Here is a 12,139-nt window from a genome sequence, read left to right as displayed (position 1 = left end):
TAAACCCACTGGAAAGACCGCCTCAGCAGTACTTAACTCAGCCCAATTGGTCTCTATGGTCGAAGACGTTGTACTGTCCCCTGACAATATCCTTGTCAGCTTCGATGTGGTCTCTTTGTTCACCAAGGTCCCAGTACCTGATACCGTTGAAATAATTGAAAATTTGGTCCAACATGGACTAGACCCTGACACACCTGCACTGGTTAGGCACTGCCTCAACAATACCTACTTTACTTGGAATGGCTCCTTCTACAAACAAAATGAGGGTACCCCCATGGGATCCCCCTTGTCACCAGTGATAGCCAATATTTTCATGGAGAAATTTGAATCAGACGCCATCCAGACTTCCACCCTCAGACCTTCCCTGTGGAAGAGATATGTGGATGACACTTTCGTCATTTGGCCACATGGCCTCCCAACTCTGAACCTTTTCCTACACCACATCAATTCCAGACATCCCGCCATCAAATTCACCATGGAAGTGGAGAAAGATGGCAAGCGATCATTCTTAGATGTTCTGTTTGAGAGGAGACCTGATGGCTCATTGGGGCATTCTGTCTACAGGAAACCCACCCACACAGATTCCTACTTGAAACCTGATTCCCACCACCACCCAGCCCAAAAGAATTCTCTCATCAAAACTTTATACCATAGGGCTCATTGCATTTCGGACCAACACCACCTGACCAGTGAATTAAAACATGTACACCTGGCCCTCAAAAGGAATGGTTACTCTGACCGTACCATCCGCCAAGCTGTTTCTCCCTCCATACAGAAACAACCACTTGATACTCCGGTCAAAACCATCACACTACCATATATAGCAGGCGTTACTAAAAAGATTTCCAAAATTCTAAACAAACACAAGATCCAGGTCCGGTTCAATACAGTACACAAAATTCGTGATCTGATCCCATCCGTGAAGGATGTCATTCCTGACTTACAGTACCCCGGGGTTTACAAATTGAGTTGTACCTGCGGTGATTGCTATATCGGGGAGACAAAGCGACATGTCTCTGACCGAATTCGCGAGCACAAATCAGATTTAAAACACAGCAAAACGAATTCTTCTGCCGTGGCTGATCACTGTTACAACGCTGTGGGTGATCACGATATAATTGTCTCCGATACCAAGGTTCTTTGCAAACCCACGGGTTTTTATCAGAGATTTATTCACGAGGCAATTCAGATCTACAAACACAGACACAATTTCAAACGAGAAGATGGTTTCAAATTAAGCAACCATTGGAAAGATGTTCTAAATTGAACTAAACATTAAACTCATTTCAATGGTACAGTATATTTTTCAAGTAGTGGTACCCCAAACTTTCGCAGCTCTTATAAATTCCCTTTTCACACCATCAATAGGTAAACTCCCCCCCCCCACCGCGCCAAACGGCAAGTCCACCGGCACGTACACCACCTCTTTTCTAAAATCGGCCAATCAAATGCTAATTTTTATGCTAATTTCTTTGTCAGGACACCTTGTTTGCTCGCACACAGCTTAAAGGTCCGCGGTCTGAGCATGGTTGTGTTTCGCTAAATTCTCCTGTTTGATTTGTACTAGGTGCCTCGGTGAATGTATATGCTCTGACTTTAACATAGCTATTTCTGTGACCAGTTACAAGCGAATCACTCAGCTATTTCAATGCTAAATTATATGCTAATTCCTTTGTCAAGGGGTGCCTCTGCAGATGTGTATACTTTAACTTAGCTATTTCAATGCTAAATTCTATGCTAATTCCTTTGTCAAGTGGTGCCTTTGCGGATGTGTATGCTTTAACTTTAACATAGCCATTTCTGTGACCAGTCACAAGCTAATCACTCAGCCATTTCAATGCTAAATTATATGCTAATTCCTTTGTCAAGGCGCTTTGTTTCTTTTCACACAGCTTAAAGGTCGTGATCTAGGCGTGGCTTTTTTCACTCCAGCGCTGTTCTCCAGACAGTCTCGTCCCTTCACCTGATCAAGGCCGCTTGTGTTGTGGCCGAAACGTCGTGATTTTTGTTATTTTATTTTTTTACCGTGACTTTACCCAATAGAACCAAAGAGTATGGATCCTTGCAGTCACGAAATCTAGAATAGTATATAGTAGTAAATAGCAATGCTGCCTGCGATGTGGTATTGCTAATTCGCATACAGAATTGTCATTCAACCAAATATCCAGTCGGGTTTCCCACTGTAGGCCAGATTTCAAACACACTAAGTGGTAACCGAAGTGGCTGAGTGGCTCGGGGTGTCAGAGTGCTGAGCCATTACTGCTGAGGTTCTAGGTTCGAATCCAGGTTCAAGACGACTGTGGTTAAACTGGGCTCTCAAATGTAGCGAGGTGATGACCTCAGCCCGGTTGTCAATGACTTGCACGGAGACCCATAGATTCGCATAGTGATCCACAGACTTACAACTGTCGTAGACACCCATAAATTTACCTAGAGACCCATAGACTAAAATAGAGAACCATATACTCAGATATCCATTAATTGATTTATAAACCGATAGACTTTTGACTCACTGAGAGACCCCTAGACTTGCTGAGAGACCCATAGACTCGCATAGAGACCCACCGTCTTGCGTACAGTGAGTGGGTGTATATACGTATATATGTGGAATAGCGATGAAATACGTTTGCGCGCAGGAGTGAGACGGAGTGTGGCATTGCAGGCTCACGAGGCCCTGTGATGCAGCACTGGATAGACCCATGGGTTTCTGAATGTCATTGTCCAGAATATATTTTTTTACCGCAATAAGCTGAAAACGCCGGTGACCTAAGTGAGCCTAAGAGCGTGGCTGGCTGTTTACGTAATAAAATCCCGGCGAGCTGAACGGGAGCTTTACACAACACGGGATGTGGTCTTGTGATACGAAACTCCGGATCGTCGGCACCGAGCGGCAGGGCTGTCAGAGAAACACACGGACGCCCAGATGCGCTGATGCGCAGGTTGTATCACGCAGCCCTCCAAATATGGCTTCGGGGTTTTAATACTAATAATACCAACAACAATGTCAATATGCACTCATAAGGAGGGGCCTTTCTCCAAAAAAAAAGTCTTAAGCCACCGGGAATGAAAAGGAGACGGCTGTTAAAGAACTGTAATAGCAGGCTGGCTGATTCATAGCCAAAAAGGAACAACCCTAATTAGACCAAAAGTTGTTAAACGGAGAGGATTTAAGATGTCAACACTGTCCGAGAGTTCCACTGACCAAGGTGGTGAAGTATAATCAAACAACAACCAAGACTGACAGCTTGTGGATGATGCCTTAATCCAGCAGCGGGTTGACATCAGGCTGTACATTTTTATTTTCGTGATTATTTAACGACACTTTGGAACTAAATTTTAGCTTTAAAGTATCCTGAGATATCCTTTATTTTTTTACAATTGATCATGCTACGTAAATATAAATATCGCGGACGATATACTTATGAACGGGTTACATTCATGAGACCCGTTCGTACGTCGAGTTGTTCTAATCTTGAAACTCAATATTTAATTGTACATGGGTCAGTGTTCTAAAACGTGTTATGGGTCAACAAAAAGAGAAACATTGTTAAACTCATAAATAAGAATAATTGGACATTTGCACATAATACTGCAATAAATACTTTATAGTAAATCAAACATGAGCTAAAGTAACATGAAAAATAAGGCTTTACTTTCACTTACCTTGAGTCCTGATGCTGGCTTGCTTGTCGGAAGGGGATTAATGAGTCTCCACAATTGCCCACACGCACACGCGCACAAGGCCAAAGATTCCATCATATAGCCATTATAATAAGACTGTCGGGGCAAGTGCTGTGAGTGAGCCCCTATGAAGGCCGGCACGCCATACCAGGTACTTATTTGAGGCTGAGTCGACCTAGCGGAAGTTCAGGAACGGTTCAGATAATTATCACCGCTGTCGGTGAGTGGGAATCGTACCCGGGTCGCCGAGTTCATAGCACAGCGTGCTAACCACTACAAAGATCCTTCGTATAGCCTGTAACAGACTGTAGGGGCAAGTGCTGTTAGCGAGCACCTATAAAGGCCGGCACGGCACACGAGGGGGTGGGTGGCCAACACCACGCCTGACCGCCTTTGTCTCCCCAGTGACGATGTTTACACACCGCACCAGGTTCTCGTTTGAGGCTGAGTCGACCTAGGGGAGGCCCAGAACCGGTTCAGATAATCGTCACTGGTGTTGGTGAGTGGGAATCGAACCCGGGTCGCCGGGTTCATAGCACAGCGCGCTACCCACTACACGACCACTCCCCACACGTAATCACTTTCACACTCTCCAAGCGGGATTCTCTGCCGAACAAACCAGTTTCCCGGGTCGGCTCGTAAGTACGACCGAGCGTTCGCAAGTCGGATGGCTAAAAATAGTTTAATCATATGGCGGTTCGTTCGTAAGTGCGGGTGTTCGTAAGTCGGACGTTCTTATCTGGGGGACTGCTTGTACACGGATATCATGTCATTTAGTATATGGCAGGTACTATAGCAGAACATATTCCACATTCACCATGCGTAAACGTTACAATCTCTGTATTGGTATCACACATCGTCAGCCATGATCAATCCACTGCTGGATGAAGGCCGCCGCAATATCTCACGATCCTCTGATTCGCATCGCTCCATCTCCTCCGTGATGGTCGGAACTCTCGGGACGCGTTCCGCTCCCACCCGTGGCCGTGGTCGTTCCGTCATTACGCTTGACGGGTCGGCCGTGACGTGCCCTGCCCTACCCCATGGCCCCACTCACTTGCCCGACTGATGTCACCAAGACTCGTTGAGGCTTTCCTGGGTAAACAAGCGTCGTCGTAATTAATAAATAATAATAATAATATCCTGCGTACGTTCTCTCATCCACGTGTCCCTCCTATACACCGCATCCAGGCAGACGTTCACGTACAGCAGGGAGCTGTGTGTTAATGGTCGGCACAATGTACAATCCCCAGGTGTCATCGCTGGGTCGATTACGTCTCTCTTTCGAATAATGCGAGTCTCTCGAATCACCCGCAGACACCGCCGCCTCCTCTGTCCACCCAGAGTTAAACATCGGCAACAACTACAGTTAGTCGATGGGCAGGAACGCGTTTGGTGGGGTAAAGTGTGGAAACTGCCACCGCTTCCGACACGTCTGGGCAACGCACGTGGGACTAGTCGGTCAAACAGCGTCTCTCGGGTTCGCTTGGGAGCAAGAGGCCCTCGCTCTGGCAGTGGCGTGAGCGAGAAATTGCAGGGCTGCGTCTTTATCCATTTTTTTTGGTACACGGGCCAGGCACGTGAACATATCAAGTGCAACGCGGTCAGGAATTAAAAAAAGTGCAACAAAGATGCGCGGGGGGCGAGACGCAATCTTTGGGACTTTGGCAGAGAGGGCGAGGAGGAAACCGAGCACGTGGCTTGCCGGAGAACACCGTGCAGATGTTCGGAGGCGCAATTCTGTCCGCGATGGGCGGCGTCGCAGCGGGGTTTGGGCAGGACACGTCCCGGCTTAGGGCGCGGAGTGGGCGGGGGGGGGGGGGGCACGCGGGGCCAGCGGCGGGCGGCACATCTTGACGACCGAGTCGCGGCGGACAAATTCGCCGCAGCGGAGATGGAGCGATGGAATCGTCTCGCGCGTAGCTGCTTTTGGGTGGCTTGTGAACTGACATCGCAGGGTCGTGGAGGGATGGCAGCGTCACGCGGCAGTGGAGGGGCCGAGACTGCACGGCGATAGTGGCGATGAACAATCAAAGCTGCGCGCACTGTGCGAGACATATACGGATGTCGAAGCTTACACAGAGAATGCGTGTGCGTGTGTGTGTCAAGCTGAACGCGCATTCGATGTGAACATATGGAACAATGACTTACATAACATGTTGCTTGTTCTTGCAAGTGATCATTGACTTCCCAGCAATGCCTTCGAACAATCAACACGCATCATCATCGGCATCATCATCAGCAGCAGCAGCAACACACAAGTCCGTGTCTGAAGTTTGTTCCGCCCCTCCTGCTAGAACGGATCCTCTGTGCTGGGTCGGCGAGAGACACGTGGGTTGGCATCCTGTTCACAAGCACTCACTCACACGCGTCCGCTCTCTCGCTCTCTCACACAATGCTACAGATAAAGGCACCCCACTGCGCAGCCGACGTGCGCTGTTGGTAGGCAAGTGTTGTGCGCTGTTAGCGAGCGCTTGCGGAAGCCCGGAACACACACGCACATACACTCACTCTCTCTCTCTCTTACACAAACATACACACTTTCTTTCACTATCTAACCTAAACTAACATACACTCAACAACAATAACATACACTCAACAACAACAACATACACTCAACAATAACAACATACACTCAACAATAACAACATACACTCAACAACAACAACATACACTCGAGCACTCTAAAACAAACATACACATGTACATACACTCTCTCAAGCATATACAAATGCAAAGAAAAAGGTCACCCGTATTGATGTTAACAGACTTAGGGCAAGTGCTGTTAAACAGCACCTAGCGAGGCCAGCACACGAGGGAGTGGGTGGCTAGTACCACGCCCGTCCGCCTTTGTCTCTCCAACGTGGATGTTTACACAACGCACGAGACACAGTCATCATTTACGGCCGAATCGGCCACGGGGAGGCACACGATGAGCCCACACACATGTCACCGATGTTGACCGTGAGCGGGAAGCCAAATCGGGCCACCCAATTCGGAGAGCAGTGTGCGCAAAACCAGCGCGCTTCCGCCTCCTCGCACGTACACCCTGGCGTACGAAGACGCGAACACGCTCTCTAGCAAAGCCGTAGCCATGGAGTCAACATTGGGGGGGGACCAAATCCTCCAGGGGGTCTGGGTGTCCCCCCCCCCCCAGAAAAAAAATCTAAATTTGAAATATTTAAAAATTCACTAACACATAGGATGGACTATAATAATAGTGTTATTGTATTACATTGCTCTGTTTTGTATTTTTTTTTACATTTTCTTGTTTCATTGTATGTAATGGCAGAGATTAGGAATGTATAAAGTACAACCATAACCACAATCATATAAACAGAAATCTATTTTATAGCAATATATTTGGGGGGACATTTTGAGCATATTTGAATATTGGGGGGGATATGATAATTACGGCCTTGCTCTCTAGGATACGTTGAGAGCTCCTAGACGCGCGTGGTTGTTCGTTGTCGGTGTTTATAGGACAAACAAAACCCCCTATAACACAGAGTCGCCTGGGAAATGCCCCAAATACCCCGCATTTTCCCTTCAACCTTTCCTGCCTCTCCACCTTCAATGCCCCCCCCCCCGACTCAGGTGAGCAACGCTAGGGGGGTCTCAAAGCCCCCTCCCCCCCTCCTCTTTAATCCCTGATGTGATCGCGATGATGCTAATCCACGTGCCACTCACCCTCCGGGGTTATTCTATTGCCCCTTCGCCCAGCCTTGAGAATCGGCGACTGCCAGACCGGCCCGTATCCCACCCCCGATGGTGCACGTCCGCTTGTTCGACCTTTTCTCGCGCCGTACGTAGCCGGCGAGCGTGCTAGTCGGAGGTGACGATGGTGGCGTAATCTGCGTGCGTTCTACCCGAGCGTCCCTTCGTGAAGGAGAGATGCGGTGATGCGGGCACTTGTTAAACCATTAACTGTCTCCCCGTGTGTGCCGGGGTGAGCGGTGAATTATTTTACATTTAATTTAATTCGGGAAGCGTTCCGCCCAGACACACTTGTAGAAGTGTGTCTGGGCGGTGTGAGCCCACGAGTGAGTTTCGGCCCACATCCCCCGCCTCTAGATGCCCCCAGTGAGCCGGGGTCAGCCCTAAACCTCGCCTGGTATGGAAGAGGGCATGAGTTCGATCCCGACCCTGACGCCTGCTGTATATTTGGAATTTGAAGTGTCTCTCTCTTTCTCTTTCTCCCCGTGGTCGCGTGGATTTTTCTCCGGATCCTCCGGTTTTTCCCCTCCACATTTAGAAACAACGTCATGCGTTTAGAGTGTTTGGCTGCTATGAATGTCCACACGATAATAATAAGGCACTTCGTTGAGCTATCATTTGTTATAGCGAGTGTCGCTTCTGACAAAGAGCTACATCGCTCAGTGGACTTTACCTGGTACAACAAGGCCGTAATTATAATATATATGCTCAAAATGCCCCCCCCCCAATATATTGCTATGAAATATAAAATAGATTTATGTTTATATGATTGTGGTTAAGGTTGTACTTTATTAATCCCTCATCTCTGCCATTACATACAATGAAACAAGAAAAGGTAAAAAAAAGTAAAAACAGAGCAATGTAATTCAATACACTATTAGACATGATTGTAAAAAAATAAACAAAAAGTCAATCCTATGTGTTAGTGATTTTTTTAAAATATTTTAGGCAGGAAATTAGTTTTCAAATTTAGATTTTTTTTCTGGGGGGGGGGGACCCCCACACCCCCTGGAAGATTTTTGGTCCCCCCCAATGTTGACTCCATGGCTACGGCCTTGTGGTACAATACAAACAAATTGTTGTTGAGTTGTTTAGTTTTAACGTGCGATGGGAGACTTGGTGGTATGGCCTGGTGCAACGACTTGGGCACTGCCGGGAGGTGAACAGCCGCTGCGGTGTTCACGCGTCGACCCTCCTCCGGACGCGGTCAAAGCGAGACAGAGCGTCGAGTCTGGAGCCTTCTCTCTGGTTGTACGAGTTGGCACGAGAACTCGTCTTTGTCGTCTCTCGATCCACCTGGCTTAGCCGACCCCGACGGTCGGTCTATGGCAGGGGTCGGGAACCAAAATAACAAGAGGAGGCATTATTTTCGATTTTGGTAAAAAAAAAAACAAAGTTATTATATTGACCCTCAATATTTCAAGAGCAGCAATGCAATGTGAATACCGCCACGAAACAGGCCTTAAAAATAGCCACATGCCGCATGGCTGCACACTCCTTGTATGTGCATTAGTTTGTGATCCTTCCCCCGCACCTCCGACTAACACAGTTGGCTACGTGGGGTGCGAGAAAAGGTCAACATACGGGGACTCCTCTACTTATGAACGAGTTAGGTTCCAGAGGTCTGTTCGTAAGTTGATTTGTTCGTAAGTCCAACTTTACTCCTGTCGATACTAAACGTGTTGTACAGCATGTACACTAAACACGGGGAATGGCTTTAAAAGTTGTATAACCTCCTGTGGATGTAGATGCCACTGGTTCTTCACGTTGTGTCGATGTAGATGCCACCACCACCATCTATTTCGCGGCGGTCGATCTTACGACTCTCGGTCCGAACAGGCAACTGGACATACGGGACAGGGTTTGTTCGTATCTCTGAAAGTTCGTAAGTCGAATTGCTCGTAAGTACAGGAGTCCCTGTAGAAGTACATGCGTAAACCGCAATATCTCGGTGATGACATATTGTCCTGAATATTTGCAGCAAGTACACGATCGTCGGTGAATGTCGAGGGGCGAAGTAATATCGCTGTTCCGCGGACGGTAGTCGGGTTACTGTACACGGCTGCCGTGCGCGACAACGACCTCGATACCTCGTGAGCAGCGTTGTGTGTGTTTCACTCGTAGTGTGTGTTTCACTCGTAGTGTGTGTTTCACTCGTAGTGTGTGTTTCACTCGTTGTGTGTGTTTCACTCGTAGTGTGTGCTTCACTCGTTGTGTGTGTTTCACTCGTAGTGTGTGTTTCACTCGTTGTGTGTGTTTCACTCGTAGTGTGTGTTTCACTCGTTGTGTGTGTTTCACTCGTAGTGTGTGTTTCACTCGTAGTGTGTGTTTCACTCGTTGTGTGTGCTTCACTCGTAGTGTGTGTTTCACTCGTAGTGTGTGTTTCACTCGTTGTGTGTGTTTCACTCGTAGTGTGTGTTTCACTCGTAGTGTGTGTTTCACTCGTACTGTGTGTTTCACTCGTAGTGTGTGCTTCACTCGTTGTGTGTGTTTCACTCGTAGTGTGTGCTTCACTCGTTGTGTGTGTTTCACTCGTAGTGTGTGTTTCACTCGTTGTGTGTGTTTCACTCGTAGTGTGTGTTTCACTCTTTGTGTGTTTCACTCGTTGTGTGTGTTTCACTCGTTGTGTGTGTTTCACTCGTAGTGTGTGTTTCACTCGTAGTGTGTGTTTCACTCGTTGTGTGTGTTTCACTCGTAGTGTGTGTTTCACTCGTAGTGTGTGCTTCACTCGTAGTGTGTGTTTCACTCGTAGTGTGTGTGTTTCACTCGTAGTGTGTGTTTCACTCGTAGTGTGTGCTTCACTCGTAGTGTGTGTTTCACTCGTAGTGTGTGTGTTTCACTCGTAGTGTGTGCTTCACTCGTAGTGTGTGTTTCACTCGTAGTGTGTGTTTCACTCGTAGTGTGTGTTTCACTCGTAGTGTGTGCCTCACTCGTAGTGTGTGTTTCACTCGTAATGTGTGCTTCACTCGTAGTGTGTGTTTCACTCGTAGTGTGTGTTTCACTCGTAGTGTGTGTGTTTCACTCGTAGTGTGTGTGTGTTTCACTCGTAGTGTGTGCTTCACTCGTAGTGTGTGTTTCACTCGTAGTGTGTGTGTTTCACTCGTAGTGTGTGCTTCACTCGTAGTGTGTGTTTCACTCGTAGTGTGTGTTTCACTCGTAGTGTGTGCCTCACTCGTAGTGTGTGTTTCACTCGTAGTGTGTGCTTCACTCGTAGTGTGTGTTTCACTCGTAGTGTGTGTTTCACTCGTAGTGTGTGTTTCACTCGTAGTGTGTGTGTTTCACTCGTAGTGTGTGTTTCACTCGTAGTGTGTGTTTCACTCGTTGTGTGTGTTTCACTCGTTGTGTGTGTTTCACTCGTAGTGTGTGTTTCACTCGTGTGTGTTTCACTCGTAGTGTGTGTTTCACTCGTAGTGTGTGTTTCACTCGTTGTGTGTGCTTCACTCGTAGTGTGTGCTTCACTCGTAGTGTGTGTTTCACTCGTTGTGTGTGTTTCACTCGTAGTGTGTGTTTCACTCGTAGTGTGTGTTTCACTCGTTGTGTGTGCTTCACTCGTAGTGTGTGCTTCACTCGTAGTGTGTGTGTTTCACTCGTAGTGTGTGCTTCACTCATAGTGTGTGTTTCACTCGTATTGTGTGTTTCACTCGTAGTGTGTGTTTCACTCGTAGTGTGTGCTTCACTCGTAGTGTGTGTTTCACTCGTAGTGTGTGTTTCACTCGTTGTGTGTGCTTCACTCGTAGTGTGTGTTCCACTCGTAGTGTGTGTTTCACTCGTAGTGTGTGTTTCACTCGTAGTGTGTGTTTCACTCGTAGTGTGTGCCTCACTCGTAGTGTGTGTTTCACTCGTAGTGTGTGTTTCACTCGTAGTGTGTGCTTCACTCGTAGTGTGTGTTTCACTCGTAGTGTGTGTTTCACTCGTAGTGTGTGTTTCACTCGTAGTGTGTGTTTCACTCGTAGTGTGTGCCTCACTCGTAGTGTGTGTTTCACTCGTAATGTGTGCTTCACTCGTAGTGTGTGTTTCACTCGTAGTGTGTGTTTCACTCGTAGTGTGTGTGTTTCACTCGTAGTGTGTGTGTTTCACTCGTAGTGTGTGCTTCACTCGTAGTGTGTGTTTCACTCGTAGTGTGTGTTTCACTCGTAGTGTGTGTTTCACTCGTTGTGTGTGCTTCACTCGTAGTGTGTGTTTCACTCGTAGTGTGTGCCTCACTCGTAGTGTGTGTTTCACTCGTAGTGTGTGTTTCACTCGTAGTGTGTGTGTTTCACTCGTAGTGTGTGCTTCACTCGTAGTGTGTGTTTCACTCGTTGTGTGTGTTTCACTCGTAGTGTGTGTTTCACTCGTTGTGTGTGTTTCACTCGTAGTGTGTGTTTCACTCGTTGTGTGTGTTTCACTCGTAGTGTGTGTTTCACTCGTTGTGTGTGTTTCACTCGTAGTGTGTGTTTCACTCGTTGTGTTTGCCTCACTCGTAGTGTGTGTTTCACTCGTTGTGTGTTTCACTCGTAGTGTGTGTTTCACTCGTTGTGTGTGTTTCACTCGTAGTGTGTGTTTCACTCGTAGTGTGTGTTTCAATCGTTGTGTGTGCTTCACTCGTTGTGTGTGTTTCACTCGTAGTGTGTGTTTCACTCGTTGTGTGTGCCTCACTCGTTGTGTGTGTTTCACTCGTAGCGTGTGTTTCACTCGTTGTGTGTGTTTCACTCGTAGTGTGTGTTTCACTCTTTGTGTGTTTCACTCGTTGTGTGTGTTTCAC

At 47.4% G+C, this 12,139-nt stretch overlaps 1 protein-coding gene across 4 annotated transcripts in view; it reads right to left on the bottom strand.

The window, feature by feature from the left end:
- LOC116950716 (uncharacterized) overlaps positions 1–6,065 on the bottom strand; it is a 65,031-nt gene extending 58,966 nt beyond the window's left edge. The window contains exon 1 of one of the 4 annotated variants that reach the window (XM_032968708.2): positions 5,833–6,065. The gene's annotated coding sequence lies outside the window, so the exon portion shown is untranslated. The remainder of the gene's footprint in view (positions 1–5,832) is intronic. The other 3 variants (XM_032968710.2, XM_032968709.2, XM_032968711.2) reach the window with 3 other exon arrangements.
- Between the last annotated feature and the right edge of the window lie 6,074 nt (positions 6,066–12,139).

Source organism: Petromyzon marinus, chromosome 40 (assembly GCF_048934315.1).
Source record: "Petromyzon marinus isolate PM22_M1 ecotype Great Lakes invasive population chromosome 40, UKy_Petmar_22M1.pri1.0, whole genome shotgun sequence".
NCBI lineage: Eukaryota > Metazoa > Chordata > Hyperoartia > Petromyzontiformes > Petromyzontidae > Petromyzon > Petromyzon marinus.
Note: the sequence above shows the minus strand (reverse complement) of the source record. Positions and strands in the feature narration are given on the sequence as shown.